At 35.1% G+C, this 20,425-nt stretch overlaps 1 non-coding gene across 1 annotated transcript; it reads right to left on the minus strand.

The window, feature by feature from the left end:
- Nucleotides 1-8,791: 8,791 nt before the first annotated feature.
- On the minus strand, nucleotides 8,792-8,922 carry LOC150053849 (small nucleolar RNA SNORA40). Its single transcript, XR_016537953.1, has one exon. It is a non-coding gene; the product is annotated as a small nucleolar RNA SNORA40 (small nucleolar RNA).
- Between the last annotated feature and the right edge of the window lie 11,503 nt (nucleotides 8,923-20,425).

Below are 20,425 nucleotides of genomic sequence, written 5' to 3' on the forward strand. Positions count from 1 at the left end.
GAGAGTTCATGGCGTATTCCCTTTGAGTAATTATCAGGCAATTCAACAGCACGTATAGCATTGAAGCAGAAACTTGTCTTGCCTGAGAGGGGTAGGAACTAGATAAAATGTTGGAGAAGGAATGAACATGGGAATGGTGGTGAACACAATCATAATATTCAACACACACACAACCAAACTGAACTGGGAGACTTGAGGGGACAGGTAACATGGAATGTGGGAGATGGATGAGGAAGACAACCTCGATCAACATGCACTGTATGCATACGTTGACATTACATTGAAGTACTTCATACAGACATTTGAGGAAAAAAGCATGAGTACCAAAAGCCATTTTTGAAAACTGAGACACATGGAAAGATGCCAAAAGTTACAAACTTTCTAAAAATGTGACTAGATTTGGGGTACAAATGATATACCATGTAGATAATGGAGGCTGTCGCTTAGGACAGTCATAATTAATATGTATAAAATCATGGTATTGTACACTTAAATGTATACATTACTTTAAAATGAATATTTAAAAGGAAAAGTATTTTCTTCTTTATCTCCTGAAAATAAGACAGGTAATGCATATATTTCCTCAAATAAAAGAAGAACTCATCTCCCAATTTGCTCTGACTCCTCCTTATGGATATAGTTTCTTACTTTAAGTGATTTTACAAGAAAAATTATTCTATGAAATCAACTGTAGTCATCTTCTACCATAGCCCAATGTCCTCATTTCACTTGTATTGCTAGAGGAGTTAATTGGACCTGCAGTCACCAGCTAAATATATTGGTTCATGCAAACCATAAATTCAATTTCTTCTGTAAACCTAATCACTGCAGGGTGAGAGCAGACAGGGGAACAGAGAGAAGATGCTGAATGCAACCTCAAAATATCAATTGCCTTAATTTAAGAAGAAAAATTCATTGATTTATTTAAATTTAAATGTGAATTTATGGTGCAGAATTACATATGATTTGTATGGCCATAATATTATAAGGCAATATTTGTGTGTGCAACATCATTTCATACTAAGTTTACATGTAGTTATATAGGCATAGAAAGCCAATATATGTGTTTATATATAATTTGCCCCCACATATAATTTTCTCATTATAATATGTTGATGAAACAAACTACAATCTGTGGCTCATGAATCTCAATTATTAATTTCATCTCTCTCCCTATCATCTGTCTATGTATCTATCATTTTTCTGTTTTGGGTATGAGATTTCACTAAGAAAATCAGGCTGACTTGAACTCACAGTCGTCCTGTTCACAGCCTAGGTGCTAAAATGCAAGGTTCGACCTTCATACCGACCTCCAGTCACTTTCTTTCTGATCCCATGCCATGACCCATTCATCTTATATCTTCAGAACATTATAAATTTTTCTTAAGTCTCACTGTTTTGCTTGTAGAAGTCATGCAGTTCTGTTTGACTTACTTGATAGACAAGAGTTTAAATGAAAAGGCACATTGAGCTGTAAAGTACTATACAAAAAGAAATAATTTTGTGTTAAAATTAAAGGAAAGTAACACAGCAAGTATAATAGGATGCTTTGCTTTAGAGAGAAAGCTATTTTCCATCATTCTGGGGATATTGTTTGTAGGCTGACAATGAGCATGCTAATGAGAAATTATGTAGTGCTCACTAAACATGGTGCTCTCTGGAATATTTCACTGACATTTTGTTAATAAGATTCTAGTTATTGTGCCTTTTTAATATGCCTCAAAATTTGTCTTTCTTCCAGTTTTAACTGGTTGTCACTTTAATTATTTCCAAGTATTCACCCAGTATTCTAATTGCTTTCATTCTTGTCACTTAACAAGCTTCACATCTGGAAATCCATGTTGAAACAAAAATTTCTCAGGGAAACCACAAAAAGCTCCCTAAAAATGGTACTTAATGCAAAAAACTTTAAGAGATATGTTTACTTCTACCATTGGTACAACTTAAAGAAGGACAAACAGCTTTCCTGCTTGCAATCACCTATTGCCTGGTATTTTTGAGTCAAAGGAAAAAGTATGTTGATGGATTACTTCAATAGTCAACTTCAGAAGATAACCAGTTATTGAAGAACATATTGCTTTTGGTTTTGTAAGAATCATTCTCCAAGACATAAGCTTACTATTGTTCATTTAGTAATTTATTCATAATATTCCCTTCTTCCCAAGATCTTATCCTAAACATACTTAAAACCTTATACTCACAGTTATGGCTCAATGTTCAAGTAATATAAGCTGGCTGATTCCTAGTTAGTAGTCTTGCATCTCATAAATACAATTATTATGAATCTTTTAAGGAATTTAATTACAATTAAATACATGTCTCACCAAGGTAAATAATATTAAACAAGTTGCTAATATCTCTAAAATTGACAAAGCAAAAATTTAATTGCAAGTGTGATTCTGGAGGAGTGCTATGTGAGGAAGAATTGAAGTCGAAGCTTTCTATGGGTTAAGATGTAAGAAAGAGAATGATCTGGATTGAACTGAGGAGTGAAACTTTTGTAGCCTTAGTAGAACATGTGCTCTTATGGACCTCTTTTGGTATTTTGAATTGTAGGAAGTTATAGTGAAATCTATGATTAAGTCCGCATCAGACATTTTCACATAGTTGAGAAGGCATTTATTTTTAACCTTAATTTTTAAATCATCATCTGGGACTTAGACAATCTTATTGTGTAAGTGGAAAACTCTCCCAATACTATCTTCTTTGATATATTTTGTCAACAAATAATATTATCATTGGACCTCCTGGCTATGTGTGATAGAGTATTTGGTTTGGGTCAGTGAGTCTCTTCTCCAGGAATTTTCAAGTGGAACCAGAAATGTTTTTATGATCATTCTTTCCCTGGGACAACTTCCAGAACACATATATCAAAGGGATCCTTGGCAATAATGTTTGGAGATATGGAAGAACAGGAGTAACACAAGGAACAGAGATGATACTGTGATGGCTCTCTTGTTTCTAAAAAAAAGCAACACAAATGTTTAAGGTATGATTTTTTAATAGCAAACTCCTGCTTTGAATAAATAAGCTTGAGTTGTAGGATTTTACCCATTTATTGGATTTTATCCATTTAATGAATTTTCTCAGTTTTTATCCAAATCTTGTCCTAACTTATATTTTGCAAGTCAGTAACTGCAACAAAAAAAACCAGTGAAAGTTTCAGGGCCTGTGTCTAATCTACAAGGTATAAAGTAGAATTTTTGAGTTAAAGACACACTAGATGCAATCAAATAAGGTATGTGTACATATGTGTGTTCGTGTATGTGCATGTGTGCATGGTGTGTGTGAGAAAGAGATACCTATATTTTTTCATTGCCTGCCAGCCGGAATGAGGAAGAAATAATTAGGGTTGTAATCACCATGAGAGTTTGAGGTTTCCTTCTGTTTCTCAAATTCTATATCCTATTTGTATCTGTATAAAGCATCCCTGATGGTCTCAAAGACATTCTCTTAATGATAATCTCTGTAATAAATGCTGAACAGGGAACGCTGGGGAAGAGCAAGGATAGAGGACGGGGGCTAAAATGAGTTTCCCAAGGGAGAGCAGGGTAGATTTATTTGTCTTTGGTTTTGATATTAGAAATCTTATGAATAGAAAACATGTAAGTGGATTCCTGGCTCATTAACGCTCTTCTACATTTATACTGGGCTAGGGCACCAAATAATGTTCCCTGGGAAAATGCTAATTGGTATGTACAAATTGTATTACAGAAGTAATTGGAGCCATAAAGCAGAGAAAAAGCTCACAGCAGGCAAAGCTATGGTTGGGCAGATTTGGTTTCACTCCTTGGTCTGCAGAAGCACCAAGTTCTACCAACAGAGGGCAGTGTTCCCTTGGCCAGGTGTGGGTTTCTGAAGGCTCCAGGTTTCAAGGCTGAAATTTTGTTAAAGCTGTCCCAAAAGTTGCCAATTAACTTGTTGCAAGATGATAAGAGGATTTCAAGTAAATCTGAAGAGACTGGCCTTTTCTCTCTGGGACAAAGATCTTCAGTAGGAACATAAAAGCATCTTTTTAAAGGCAGCCTTAAGGCAGAATACAAATTGGATCATTTACTAGGAGAAAACAATGATTTAACTATTCAGATTTGCCAGGAGGGGGATTTCCTGCAGGAAGGAATTTCAGTGATAAAGCAAGGACAGCAACTGGTAGCTTAGTTGGGCATCCGGCTTGTGGAAAGGATTTTTGGAAGGTGCTCAGGAATGGTCAGGATGAGGAGAGAGTTAGATAGGTATATTTCTTTCTCCTGTCACAGAATTTTACAAATTCAATTCAGAAAGCGGAATATAGCTTACATAGGAAAGAATCAGTTTATATTTTGAGCTATTCATTATTGAATTGCTAATTATGACGGAAACTGTTGAGGAAGGCTATATAAACACTGTCTTCACCTTCTGTAACATCAGCCCATTTTTGTTTACTTGGTCTGGTCTTTCTAACTGTATAAATAAAGACAAGACACAATAGCTATTATAACAATCATGATAGAACCAAAGTCTTGAATGTGTCTGTTTTCAAGTCTTGACAAGTTTTCCTTCACAATGTATGTTTTTTTTTTTTTTTAGTTATTTAAACTCCCTGTTCCTTGCTTTTCTTGTCATGGAAGTTGAAGAGTTGATTTAAAAAGAACATTTTTATGAAATCAGAGGATGAGGAAGAAGAAAAATCTAGTTTTCTGTAAACTACTGCATTTATATCACTCCCAGAATAGACACTCTTGAGCCTTCAAATTGCCTATCAAATCTGGGAGTGGGGCAGTGGGAGGGCATAGCTATTTTCAGTCTTATCAAAATTTGGCACCAGGCTTCTTTTTACCTTCAGCTCCTGCCTTTTATTTTCCATCTTCCTTGTGTCACACTAATTCCATACATACAGAACTCTTCCAATTCCCTCAGTATTCTCCTGGGATGTAAATATTCTGTGAAATCATCTCCCTTCTCTATCTGTACTTCATAGACCAACATGAGGGTTACAGACCTCAGAGGTCAGACACTGCAAAATTCAAGGAGCTTAGGTCCTAAGTATGGTCTTGCTGAGGAAATTATGCTATTTTATTCTTTGTAATTGTTTTTTAATCTGTAAAACAGGCTATCAAAAATCACTAGAGCTAAAAAAATTTAGATGAAGTATAAATGACTGCTTTGCTAAGTTATTGGTATATGTTAGTTGCATAAATGAACATATTATCTCATTAACTGACAAATTGTGTCTTATTTGTAAAATGTTCTCTGGTACTTCAGCATAAGTCACCCGTGTGCTTTTCTATCACCTTAAGTATATTCTCATCATAGTTATTAAATGGTTTGCCAGCTGTATGATCACAGACCTGTATCTTTGATGAATTAGAAGCTGTATGATGTAAGCAACCAACCATGTCTTATTAATTCCTGTTGTCATGGAACATAGCAGAGTTATTAAAGAGATAATTGTTTAATGTGCATTCAATGACAGAATAAATGGACAAGGAAAGAGACTAGATGCACTCTAAATCTTTTAAAAATAATTGGTGAGGTTGATTTGTATTGTGTCAACTTAGCTAGGTTTGGACTACATTTTCCAGAATCATTTCCCTTGAATAGGTATTCTACAAGAAGCCACAAGAGGCATTCCTTCCAAGATCTAGAAAGCAAAGAAGGTCAGAGACAGCATTGTGGTTTACACTGAGGAACTCACAAGCAGCATCCGGTGGTTTCACAGCTGTGTGCGCTGTTGTCACTTGTTCTGGTGTTTTGTCACACTCATCTGGAGGTGTGAGGAAGAAGATCTGCTGTTTTGTTCAGCTGTTGTCGAATCTCTAAGTTACACTTTTCAATTCTAGTTTCAATATCTAGTTTCATGACGAAAGGCATGACCTTCTCCTCCAGTTCACTAGTGTCTCAGAAGAGTGATACTGACGGTAATGAGAGTCTGACAGTCTCCAGTTCACACTAGACACACTCATCAGCTTTGTAAGTTCCCATTGCTTCTTATCTATACCAGTCACATTTTTGCCTGCCTATCCCTGAAGAGTTTACTCTCTAATGCCTGAGAGAGACATAGATAAACACCTTACAAAGACTGATTAATGAACTCCCACCATGACTTAAGGTCAATAACCAATTGTACAGTGTGTGTGTGTGTGTGTGTGTGTGTGTGTGTGTGTGTGTGTGTGTGTGTGTTTCTGGGTGTATATAATCCATGTTTCCCAGTGGTTGTACTTTCCTGTTCTAAACCTGGCATGATAAAGATACCGATTCTTGCTACTGAAGTCTAATTGCTTAGTCTGTCAGTAATACAGAATTTCACAGAGAGAAAAATTTGGTGTGTCAGACACTGGAGATAGCTTCCTTAAGGAGGGAGACATTGATTAGATCTTAAAAATGGGAGTTGGGGGATGTGGAAGAAGTGGAACAGAGCCAAGAGCACTTACTATAATAATGAATCAATTATTTAAGTACTATTTATACATACAGAGCACTGCAAGCTGAATTACACACACACCTTTGAAACAGGTAAAAACCCTAACCCTCAGCACTTCTGAATATGAATTTGTTTGGAAATGGAGCCAGTGCAGATGTAATTAGTTACATGATGTCATTCTGGGTCAGAGCAAACCTTATCAATTGATGGCAGAAACCTACAGTAGAAGAACACCATGTAACCATGAGCCCAAGGACTGGATTTCAGAAGCTTCAACTCAAAAGATGGCACAAATTGTCAGTAAACTACTCTAATCAAGGAAGTCATGAATACAGATTTTGCTAGAGTTTTCACAGGGACTTGATCCTGCCATTGTCTTGATTTAAAATTCCTGAGATTTAAAAATATTATTGATGCAATTTCCTGCCCCCCCCAAAAAAAATTCCCCCCTCTTCACTTTGGTACTTTGCTTCAACAGCCTGGGAAACTAATATCTAATATATTAGTAGAGAGGCTATATTTAATTACATCAGAAGCAAGGCAGGCTTAGGTCATAAATAATTCAGAATCAGGGTCAAAACAAGATAAAATTAATTAGGCATATGCTACTAGTTTTGTATAAACGTATCACTAAGTATTTCATATACTCCAGTTTGCTTCTAAGCATCCTTTTTCCTGCAGCCCACTTGGCTAGGTCCAATGGTCCACTCAACCTCAGACCTGTTTATGTTTTATATCTGTGAAGATCACTAAGAGCAACATAATGACCCCATGTTGGCAAGAGGCACCATTGAAATAGAGATGATACTTTGCTTAGGTAATAGTTCAAGAGACCTGTGTCTGGTCAGCTGCTAGCTATCTTCTCTGTGGAGATTAAGGAATGCAGAAGCTTTCATCACATGGCTTCTTGGTCGTGTAGAACCTCATTTATGAGAGAATGGGGCTAGTACTCAGACTTGCAAATGGGACACATCACTTCTATTCTTGTCCCATGGCTAAAACTTAAACTCATTTTTACACCCCAATCAAGGACTGTTGAATGGCAGGTTAGCTATGTATGCAGTCAAAGATAGATTTTTTTTTCCTGAGTAGGTAGTAGTTTCTGTCACACCAAATGTCTCAAGGGAATGCTTCCTTCTCACTCATTCTAATACTCGTTGTCTTGTTCCCTTTCAAATGGTCACACAAAGTTATCTTTATTCAAGACATAAAATCATGTGTTGTATACATTGCAATTTAGAAAATAAGTTTACTGATGCCCTTTTCTCTACAGTGTACCCTTGTTGTATGTGCCTTATACAATCCTATCTGAATATTAAATATGTTGATTTATGGCCATATTTTCCCTAAGAGTGATACAGGTTACATGAACTAAAATAATTACTTGCAGGTTTCATCTTAAAACTGAGAATATTTTTTAATTTTAATACTTTTATTTGTCTATAAATACATCATCATCCTGATTAATCTTAGTTTCTTGCATGTCAACTACTATTACCCAGTTCCTGAATAAATAAAACTTGGAGTTAACCCAATTTTTAATTGCATACTGTTTACTTTACTGGGATTTTTATATATGGATCACAAAACAAACCTAAAGAATGTGTCATTATCTTCAGTTTCAATGATACCCCATGTTTCAGAGAGGATAAATAATTTGTTCTAGACAATTGAATATATCATTTTATGATTTTAGAGCTCACAATATTAATTATAGATCCTAATTCATTCTTTGCAGATCTTAGGCAACTGTTTTAAAAATCTACCACAGTTTAAGTGTGCACTTTGTTGGGTTTCCATGTGTAAGAAACTTCATGTAATCTCCCCAGAAACACACTACTGAATTGGCAGAAGGATTCCTATATGTCAGTATCATAGAGGAGGCATGAGAGATTATGATTCCGCCTCCTAAAGGAAAAGCTCATGTTTTCTGTGATTACCAGTATACTGACAAGTTGGTGGCATATAATTGGCACATACTGTCAGTATACTGTCAGTATGATTCACCTGGATAAGCCAAGTTAAGGTTTCAACAGGAGGAGGTCCAGCTATGACTCAAATGATGATTATGTAATGTACTATCAGTTCTTTTAAATGGGATAGAAAATCTTTCCAGAATTTGTTATAGCTGTAGCATAGCATATGAAGAAAATCACTTTTTAAAGATTATTTCATATTCAAACAATCTCTTCCACTATGCTGCAATGATGATTTAATAAAGGATGCTTTATTCTCTTAGAATAGCTTTATTTTAATACACTGCCTATGATACATGCTAAATATAATGTTATTTTAGATCTGGAATTGTCTTTTTGTTTTTTTTTTTTAGCTTTTGTATCAACGTTATTCTCAGAGCCAACCTGTGTGAGTTAACAAAAGCTCAGATTGCTGACTATTCTATCTTACGTGTATGAGAATCTCTCAAACTCAACAATGAGCTCTGGGTTGCAGAAGTGGATTTACTGTTTGCACTTGTTTATAAGCCTTTGTTACAAAATTAAACACACACATCCACATACTCACAAATTCTACTGATATTGTCTTTTTAGTAGGAAAATTATATTCCATTTTGGGGATTTTCATTGGTGAAATATGATGATAGCATCATTCTCCTTACCTGCGAAGTCTAACTCAAATCTCCTTTTGAACTTGGTATAGGAGAAGTATAGTAGAAATGAGCATAGATGCAGATAAAATATGCCAAATTACACATCATCCTGGAACTAGTTGTCTGAGTTTATCTTCTATTTCTCAATGTAGTTACCCAGAAGTAGGCCTAAACAAGGATACAGTGTATGAAGATCATAGAGAAGGTTGAAGACATATTCAGAATCATCAGTAAGTGTGATAGGAAATGAAAGAGATCTAATAAAATAGATCTAATAAAAACAGACACACAGATGGACATTTTTGTAAAAGTTATATGTATGTATATATATATATATCATGCCTAGATAAAGACCAAACCAAATCAACTAAGCACAACACCTCTTCCATGTAGAAGTAAAGAAAATATGTGATATTTTCTTGTCTCTATTAATATCAATTCATATTTGAGTCTGGCTTCACATTCTCATTCTGTACCTGTTTTTTTCTTCATCTTTATTCTCATCCCAGTAGGATGACAAATCTCTTATCATCTCTATTTCTGCTACTATGAAATTTGTTTTTCATGGACATGAGAAAAAATAATGTTGGATCAGTTAGGATCTATCATAAGAACAATTATCAGTAAGTATCTTTTTGGTCTGATTAAAACTTCCTACACACTTACGTGGAAGGGTAAGAACAAGACAAACCCAGATCCTGAAATGAATTGCAGTTTCTGAATTATGTATGGAAAGAGAATGAGAAAGACAAGATCCTAGGAGAATGAGGAACTACATCTTCCTGAGAGGTATGGAGTTCTAAAGACCACACAGAATTGCTACTGAAGCTGCTCAGAAAGATTCCACAATGAACATCAGCTTTACATCCCTTAGGAAAACCACTCCAGCCTTCCTTCCCATCAGGGTTGAGAATACATGTATTTTCTCTGCTTTTAAGACTACTAAATCACTGCACTTTTGTATAGAGGCCATAATGAAAAGATAACTGATAGTTTTAAGCACTGAGTTGATTCCCGGAGCAAGACTGATAAAGAAATTTGAGAAGTGACCTAAGAATCAGTCCTAACCAGATCTTCAAGACTCAGATGATGGAGCAGTCACAGCTGAGCATTTATTGCTCAACTATTCCCAGTCCTTTTTCTCTCTTTCCCTCTCATCTTCTCCTCTTTCAACCCTTCTCACTTCTCTTTCCTCCCTTGGCTGTCTTTCTTCTACATTGGTTTTCAAAAGAGGTTTTCTTGTAAATCCCCAGAGAAACAACACACCTTGTTCTTCCTCATGAAGGTACAAAAGTTATATTATCAGCATTTGAATCCAAACTTCTCCATTCTTTTGTGACATCTCCCTGGTCAAGTTACCAAAGACCCCTAATTCTGTTTTTCCTACCAGTTGCTGAGAGATGGAATAAAACAGCAATTGCTTAGCACTTAGCACATGGCATCCAACTTTGTAAGCGCTCAGTATAAATGTACCGCTGTTAAAATCAGCCTCCGGTGATCCATTGGAAAGGCTTTTGTGCTAATTGCAGTCTTGAATCAAACAGCCTCTTTTCATCTTTTACTTCTTAAACTGTGTATTTCCATGAATTTCTGTCTTTCAAGGCCCAAGGTTGCACAGAAGGTGCCTAAAAGATGTGTTCTTTCTATTTAGGATGAAATTTGCTGCCAGTGAATATTTTTGTCTGTATTTGCTATTCTATTAAGGGAATCACTTGTGGATTGCTTTGAGGCTTGGATGATGTTGAAGGTGGTTCTTTTCCCCTCTGACTTGGGCTTTTTGTAAATATGAATTGGGAGCTGGGATAATAAGAGTCTCATAAAAGGGATTCATTTTTTTCTTTATGCCAATTGAGTCCATATTACTTTTCTTCCTTTTGTTCTCTTTTGTCAGTAGTGAAGTTTGAACTAAGGACTAGAGGCGAAGGAAAGTCAGAACACTTATCAGGATGCTATCCTGGCACTAATCAAATAATTATCTTGAAATGTGATACTGAAAGTAAGATTCTGAAAAGTGATAATCCTATAAAAATATGAGGGGCAGGGAGTTTGGCCTAGTGGTAGAATGCTTGCCTAGCATGCATGAAAACCCGGGTTCAATTCCTTGGTACCATGTACATAGAAAAAAGCCAGAAGTGGTGCTGTGGCTTAAGTGGTAGAGTTCTAGCCTTGAGAAAGTTCAAGGACAGTGCTCAGGCCCTGAGCTCAAGGACAAGGACTGGCAAAAAAAAATATGAGCAATGAGAAAATGGTGTTATGGATCAAGTGATCGAGCACTAGCCTTGAGGAAAGCCCAAGGACAGTGCTTACGTCCTGAATTCCATCCTCAGGATTGGCAAAAATAAATATGTAAAATATTTGGGACCAGGAGTTTGGCTTAGTGGTAGAGTGCTTGCCTAGCATGCATGAAGACCCAGGTTTGATTCCTCTGTACCACATTCATAGGAAAAAAAGCCAGAAATGGTGCTGTGGCTCAAGTGGTAGAGCTCTAGCCTTGAGAAACCCCAAGGACAATGCCCAGGCCCTGAGTTCAAGGCCCAGGACTGTCAAAAAATATGAGCAGCCAAAAAACAACTTTAGGTAGTTCAGAAAAATTAGAAGGGAGAGCAAGCATCTCCGGAACTATGGAGCCTGCACTGCTGTCTATAGAGAGGTAGCACTACTTATCTATCTTAGGATATTAAGCATCAGGGGAAAGACAGGAAAGATGGCAAAATTACAACAAGAGGCTCTGGTTTGTATGCACACTGCACTGATAGGATGAAGAGAGAAGTGGAAATTCAGAAGCACCAAGGTTCTATGCCATGCACAGTTCTGTTGTCTATTCTGTTGGTAAAATCATATTTGCATTACAGGAAATAAAAGCCTTGCTTTGTGTAGATCAGTGGCAAGCTTTTGTGACCAGGCACATTTTAGCAGATCTTCCTGGGATTTCTGTCTCTAGGAACATAACAAACTGTTATTTATCTGAATTTCAGTAAGGAAAATGTAGTTGGTGAACTCAGGAAGAAAATAGGTGGAATGATCCCGATGATGATTGCTATGTCAGTAAAGTCCCACAGCCCGGTGTATTTGATTTCTCTTTTTCATGCTTCAAAGCTAGAGTCCAGTTAGAACTGCATTTGACAAGAGTTGCTTTATTGCAATGTGGACATATTTGCTCATATCAGGACAGTGAGGAACCTCAGCAAGGGAATCCAAGGGACATCCCTCTGTTTTCCTAATGACTCTTGCCTTCTATACTTGCTAACTGTTACTGGTCAACAGAACTGATTTCCTGTTCTCTTTCCATATGAGGAAATGTATTTGAACTAAAAAGATTGAGGTGACAGAGGACTATGCAGAAGACCATGAATCTATTGACTAAACCAGTGTTGTTGGATCCTGAAGATGTAAAAAATGGAAATTAAATTATATTTGAATTGTGTAGTTACCTTAGAATGATAAAAATGGTAACAAGACCTATTTAATAGTGATATAGAAGTAGTATAAGCTCATTTCTACTGTTCTATTTTACTTTTAATTGGACAATTCAAATTATCTTCAACAACTCTGACTAAAGGCTCCTCTTCACATTACATAGGGGTCACCTAATATTTTTTTTTTTTGCCAGTCCTGTGCCTGAGCTCAGGGCCTGAGCACTGTCCTTGGACTTTCTCAAGGCTAGAGCTCTACCACTTGAGCCTCAGCACCACTTCTGGCTTTTTTCTATGTATGTGGTACCAAGGAATCGAACCCGGGTCTTCATGCATGCTAGGCAAGCACTTTAACCACTAGGCCAAACTCCCGGCCAACCTAATATTTTTAAGCTGATACTTTGGCTACTGTCTAGAAGAGAGAGCATTTAATAATCAGGTAAAATAAGGAGCCACAGGGTATCAGATGATTGTTTGGGGATCCCTTCTTTTTCCTATTGGAAATCTGAACATGTTTGATTTATATTCAAAATTATATAAGGGGAAATAACCTAAGTAGATCTTTGATCTTAATAAAAATAATATTTTTGAAGTTAAAAGTATGGAAATAGGAAATTATTTTACCTCATTAGTGGTACTACTTCCTTTAATTAAAGTGCAACTTCTCTCTCACATACTTATTTGGACTTGGATCCTGGAGTGAGATTGTTCAACATAGTTCTATTTTTTCCAGATATGAGATAGTATCTTACTACAGCATGCATATGTGAAGAGAGCATGTCAGTGTTTATAAGTTTGAGACTCATGCTTTTGGTAGCTATTCATAAGAGCATGTTCTAGGTCCACAGTTCCTCTTTTTCCAAACTCTGTTTTTGTGTTTTAGTTATGCTGAGAACTGGCAAAGGAGGCTACAGTTGTAGACAAACACTGGTTCACTGTGCCCCAATTTCATACTACCCAGGCCACAGGATCCCTGGATTTTCCCAAGGTGTTTTGTCTATGCTGCCTCCACATTTGTGTGTTGAAGCTCTTTGGCCATGTATGCAATTCATGAAAGCTTAGCCTGTGATACCACCCTGAATTTCACCATTATCCAACTTGCCCTTTCTTCCCTGACTGCCAAGATAAGTGAGAATTGGAAAATTGCAACAGTATCACAAAGGCTATCACTCCAAGGTACATTCTTTTCCAGGTAAGTTTAGTATGATAGATATTACAAAGACACTATTGCACTGTGCTTGATCTCTCCCTGCCACACACCTGGATAGCAGGAAACCACTTAGTGATGGTGTAAGTTGTTAAATGGCAAAATTAAAAGGTTCAATAATAAACTGAATTATTGGTTATGTGAACAAATAGTTTTTATGGGTTCAATTAGTGATAAAGAATAGAAAAGAAAATAAATTTGTCATAGTGGTGGAATGAAGTGGGATGCTGTTTTTCTCAGGAATGTGCAGGATGGTGATACAGTGGGTTGACATTCAAGCAGACACCTGGATGAAGAAATGGTACAATGCAGGGAAAAAGGAAGAAAACAGAGATGAAGAGATTTCCAGGAGTAAAAGGATTAAGCAAAGATTCATCAGATTTACTTTGCTTTGTAATATTCTTCTGTGTAGAGAGAATCATGTGTGTGTTAAAGCCATTTGTAATCTCTTTGTAAAAATTTAATCCTCCTAAAATCATTTGAAATTGAAAATAAAAATTGGAAGGCAAACAAAATTTAAAGAATGGAATGTGACTATTTGTTCAAGAAATGTGTTAACCTTTGTCTCTTGTCCTGTACCTATTTCATGCTTCCTAAAGAAGATTAATTAAAATGCTGGGATCTCCTCTAATCTCTAATGTTAACTAACCTCACAAGTTATATTGCAGAATACATTATTTAACACTATGGTTTGGGAAGTAAAAGAATAATTGCTTAATTCAACTATGTATTTTAGAAATGATGACATAGGCCCAGAGACAGACAGGTATGTTTACAGTAGGGCTGTTCTTGTAATCAATAATAGGTCCTGACAAAATTGCTTAGGCCTTACTTACTTCCCATGTGTTCTGTTTTTAAACTTTCATTCATGAAAATAACTTGATAGCTTTAAAAATATCAGAGAAATCCTGAAAAAAATTCCCAATTATCATGACCTATAACTGACATTACTCATAAGCTGTGGGCTATGAAATGACAGAGCTGGGACCTTCAACATGCCCTGTTTTCTGTTGTTGTTATTTTTTGTTTGTTTTATTGTGAAGGTCAGATAACACAAGAGTATAATCAGCAAAGCCCGGTCTTTTCATTGTTCATAAATACTTCACAAATTTACATGTGCAAAGGCCATTTAGCAAAATGCCATCATAGGCTTCAGAGTTCGAAATTTTTTCAGAAGCAATAACAAAAACCTGATGCAACTTGCAAAGTGTTAAACAACAGGTCTTGAATATGGTGGGGAAATTTAAAAGAAAATATGTTCTCCCAGAAGGCAAAATATTACTGACATTTTTAATAATAATGAAGCATAAGATCTGGATAGGACAAAATGAAAATATATTATGCATGTCAAAGTTTTATTTGTAACAGATTTGTTTTGGTTACTTTGCTAGATTTTGTGCATAAGAAGAAATTCAAGGTTAACAAAGAAAAGAAATGTCTAAGTAATCATGAGAAGGTTAAAGGTTTTTACCAGTATCTCAAGGATGAGACATTTTATGCAAGCAGTTGTTCCTCCATTTTTAGTTCATGAATACAGTTTTGATTTCTTTCACTTTGAAGACAAAAGCAAATAAAAATATCTTCCAGTCTTCCTTCATAATTTCATCTCTTAGTTATACATAAATTTAAAGGTAAAATCGTGGTTCATTATTTATCTATTGAGATTTCTCTACTTGTCATATTTTCATCTTTTCTTAGGAAAAAAATAATTCATGTTCTCTAACATTTTAAAATATGCTAATTTATTAGCAGATTGTTAAATCCTTCTATTCTGGAACAAGGTGAGGAAAGGCTAATAGTAAAATAGACTCCCTAGGTCATGGATTATAGTCAAAGAAACAAATTAAAGGAGTTCTAGTTAGCATGAAACAATGTATTTTAAAGGTTTTTTTAAAAAGTAAAACAAAATATTACTCTTCATATACTCTATGACTAGTTTCTGTAAATTATATTTCAAATTCCTCTTTCTAAGTAGATAATTTTCCATTTTATCTTCCAATGAAGAAAGATCTTGGAGACAATACAATTAATGTTTAAAACGTTATTTCTGCTTAAAAATAAAAGCACAAGGCCCTTTGGGAAAACAATTCAATTAGCATAGTAGTCTAGAGAAGTGAAATCTCAGTGTTCTTGAGCCTATATCTAACCAAAAGATATTTCACCAAATTGACCTCTGAAAGGGGAGTTTCTAAGTGTAATTCAAATTCTAAAGGTTGCTTTAATGCTTATATTAGCCGTGTCTCATGTAGATTATGGTAGATTTAGCACAGAGAGAAAAATGCTAATGTTTTTACTCTCTGCTGGGTTCCCAAAGAGATTTTTGGGGAAATCCCATTTTAACAAAAGTATATTTCACTGGTCCCAAGTATTTCAGTATTTGGAACTGGGGCGATCACTCAAGCACAGATTTATAGTACTGCCTGTCTCATTGTAGGAGCTGGTCACAATTTTAAAGCCCACCTGCTGAGATTTAGTGGATCTGTCTGAAGCCAGAATTTGTCTGATCACTGCTTTGCATAGAGAAATGCATTATTTATTGGATATATCCCTTTTTAATTTGAAAATGTTTATTGGTGTTTAGAAGCAACTTTCTAGTTCAAGAAATAATCAAGGAATAATAAAGTATCTCAAATAAGGGGAAATAGAGAAAGAATTCATGGAGAACATTAAATGACACAAAATCAAGTTATACCTCCCAAAGAACAATTCAAATGCAGTACATAAGATTCCACATTTTTCAGGCAGGGATGCAGAGATAATATTTTCTATGGAGTAGTTATCAAAATTTCATCTCCACTTCTCTGAAGATAGAGTATTCAGCTATGCTCACAGAACAGCGTAACAAATGATCCAATTCAGGTATGCTCAGTGACAGAGGCCATTACATTGAAGCAGTTCTTTAAGTCATAGAGAACAAAATACACTATAATATTTGATCTGTGCCACTGAGTGAGCATGGCTCAGTGTATGTTTTGGTAGTCAACATCTCAACCATACAATTCACAGTTTCTTGTAGTGTTAATTCCCATGAATCCACAAGCTACTGCTCTTATGACAAACATATGCCTGACATTAGTTGTTCATTCTTGAACTTTATATGCTTCTGACATGTGGTTTCTTATTAAAGTAAGTCTCTTTTCCTAGAAGTCAGTGGTTAGATTACGATCATTATTCTAGGACATGAACCATCACCAAAGATGTAATATTCCCAAGACCTCCAATCTGGACTGTTATCTCCCCACTGTTACTAGTTTTGCATTCTACTGTCTCCATGCACTGCAGCATTCCATTTTATGTTCCTCCATGAGATCGCCAGTCTATCTCATGGACTTCTGTCTTTTCATTGCAGCCATAATGTCTCAAATATCTGCAAAGTGTCTAGAAGAGAGAACTCAGAATTGAGCACAAAGATTAGTTTGCTTTCTGTTGTGTTCATTTTACATAGTGCAGTTTATCAGCTCTAGTTAATCATTTCGCTTATGCCATGTGATAGAAGCTTATGACAGCTTCTTAAATTGCTGATTAGGCCTCATAGCCCCAAACATGGGAACGAATGCCTGGATGTCATTGATTCCCATTAAAATAGGGATTTATTCTGGTCACAAAGGCCTATCTTGTTTGCCTTTTGCACCAAGGAAAAAAAAACGTAAGAGGTAGTAATTTGAATAATAATCTACTTTGCTATTTTCTGATGTTAAAGTGGGCGGCTTTTATCCTATCATTGGGCAAATTCAAGTGATACTTAATTCTCTGGTCTTGGGTCTCTAACATGATTTGCATTTTATTCAATACAATCATGACTCAATTTTCAAAAAAAATTGTATTTACAGCTAGAGAAAGCAATATTTCTTTTATTTCCCCACATTATTTTCTATCCCAATTGCATGGCTTCAAAAGAACACTTATTCATGGAGTAAGTATGATGAATTTCATGACAGGGAAAAAGTAAATTTGGCAGAATTCTCATTTTAATAGTGCTCAATATTTGTGCATGTGATATATTAGCATGGCACAAATTAACAGATTGGTTCTCAGAAAAGATGTTCATATAGGCAAAATACATTGAATCTGGATTTTTCTGGATTTTGTTATTAACTTCTTATAAGCTCTGTAGTTGGACAACTCATACCACTATGTTTTAGTTTTTCCATACAAATAATTAACTGGACAACATCTCAATCAATGGGGATTAAGGGGATTGGGAACAGAATTCCAGCAACATTTCTTAGATGAAATGAATCAACATAATCATATTCTTCCTTCTATTGGCTGATTTTTAGAGTCTTCAGTTATTATCTGGTGACCAAAGGTATATTACAGACTTTAGGAAAGCTGTTAGAGACAAAGTAAACATAAATCAAAAGTGGTGGTAATACCAAAATAATGTAGATGCCAACAGTGTGGCCTTTTTGAAATAATTTTTGGGCATATGGCCATTGAAAATAATGGCTATGCTAATACATACTTATGTTATCTCACCTTTGAATTCCATAATATATATACATATATAATATTTTAATTGTGAATAATGTGCTTATTACAAATAGGCATAATTAATTTTCATAAATACAAAACTCAGTGAATTTATTTTAAAATGTGAATTTCATGTTTTAATGATGAATATTTTTCTAAATGAAATATTGAAGGAAATAAAAATTTTGAACAAGAAAGCTTAAAATATGGGAAATTGTTACTTCAGCTTTTCTGTGCAATACCATATGCTATCCCAATGTGAGATAATTATAAAAATCATGAGGGAAATATTGGACAATTATGTTTAATTAGTTCTAAAGGCATTTGCCTATCTCATCCATCATCTCTGAATAATATTAGTGCAGAGATTTTCATCTGGAGATATACCTGTATACATTCTCTTTACATTTTGGGAATTGGTACAAGATAACACAGCAGATTACTATCTTAGAAATATATGTCAAATACTAATAAGAGTAAACCTTCATAGTGTGGGTAAAGTGAAATGAAAACTATTAGTAAAGCTTGAGTTGATCAGTTCTTCATTCTCACTTGAATGTTGTGTATTATTTATCACTTCACAAGATCAAAAGAATATTTTCTCCTATGAAAGGTTTGTTATTGCTTAACAGCTTTTAAAAGAATGCCTTCTTTGGGTCTAGCTGATTTCAGTTAATAGGATTTTTTCCATGTCTTTCCATTTCTTTAGGAATTGGCTAATGTCATTCTTTCTGATGGAAACAGAATTTCCAGTGCATATATACCACATTTTCTTGATCCACTCACCTATGGTAGGGCATCTGGGTTGGCTCTATATCTTAGTTATGGTAAATAGTACTGCAATGAACATAGTTGTGCGGTTAATTTTAGTGTGGACTTGTTTGTGGTCATTTGGGTCATTTGGGACTGGTGGATTATAGGCAAGCTCCATGTTTAGTCTTTTGAGGAACCACCATACTGCTTTCCAGAGTGGTCCTACCAAAAGTGTAGTAGTATTCCTTTATGTCCACATTCCCACCAGCAACTGCTATGATTTGTTTTCTTGATAATGGCCACTTTAACTGGACTGAAGTGCAATCTCAATGAAATTTTAATTTGCATTTCTTTTATGTACAAAGCTATTGAACATTTCTTCATGTATCTTTTGGCTATTATTTCCTTGCCAGAGAAGTCTCTTTTAAAAAATTTATCTCACTTATTAATAGAGCGGTTTCTTCTTTGAGGGTTTATTTTTGGAAGGTTTAAATTTTTGAGCACTAGGTATATTTTTGATATGAGGCCCTTGTCTCTTGTAAAGCTCATACAATAAAATTAAATTTAAAAAAGAATGTCTTCTGTTCCTAATTCATGAATATCAATGAAAATGGAAGAGATGACAAGAACAATTATTAGTTATTGATAATATTTAGGGTAAATGATTTATGAAAATTATTTCTGATTTACATTTTAAAACTAGATTTATTGTCATTACACAATTATTAAAGCATTGCATAACAAAGAAAAATTTTAAATACCTTCACTCAATACATAGACCATGTAATAACAAAGCAGAGAATTACTAAGTGAAACCCATGTTTAGCCTGTGTGAAACAGAAGCTGCAGACTTCATCACAAGATGAATAAAATGAACATTTGCTTTAACAATTAATGGTTAAGAAATTTTCCCTCTAGCATATTTTGCTAATAATTTACACATTTAAAATTCCTTATGTGTTGTCCAGCAAATGTGTAAGGCAAGTTATCACCCAATATGTAAAGGTAAAACAATGTTTATCACCTCCATTTACATCTGTATTCTACATTCCTAATGTCTTAAAAATTACTAGGACAAACTCTAAGCCAACTCCTGGTACTATATTTTAGAATTTAAAAGCACTACACGTTGAAAGAAAAGTGAGCTTTGTTCACAAGGAAACAACTTTGCCATTTGAGATGGAGCTTGTCATGCTTATTCAAAAATACATTTCTTAGCCATACACATACACAGACACACATGCATACACACATGCATACACACATGTACATGCACACATGCACATACATACACATACACATATAAACACACATACACACAATCAGAAAACAAACAAAAATAAGTTTTTGATCAGGGAAAAATCAAAGGGTAGAAAGAACCTAAATCTAAGCCATTTGTAAGTAGGAAACCCAGAAGAACATTGATGACCAATTGTACAGAATGTCCTTAGGAAATGAAGAATGCACTCTATATTCTAATACTTCAGTGTTTAAAATGTGCAACATCATTTTATTTGGTTATAATCTCTGGATTTATGTTCCTTCTATCATTGCATATATTCCAGTTGCAA

This window comes from Megascapheus bottae, chromosome 15, assembly GCF_031878675.1.
Source record: "Megascapheus bottae isolate mThoBot1 chromosome 15, mThoBot2.hap1, whole genome shotgun sequence".
NCBI lineage: Eukaryota > Metazoa > Chordata > Mammalia > Rodentia > Geomyidae > Megascapheus > Megascapheus bottae.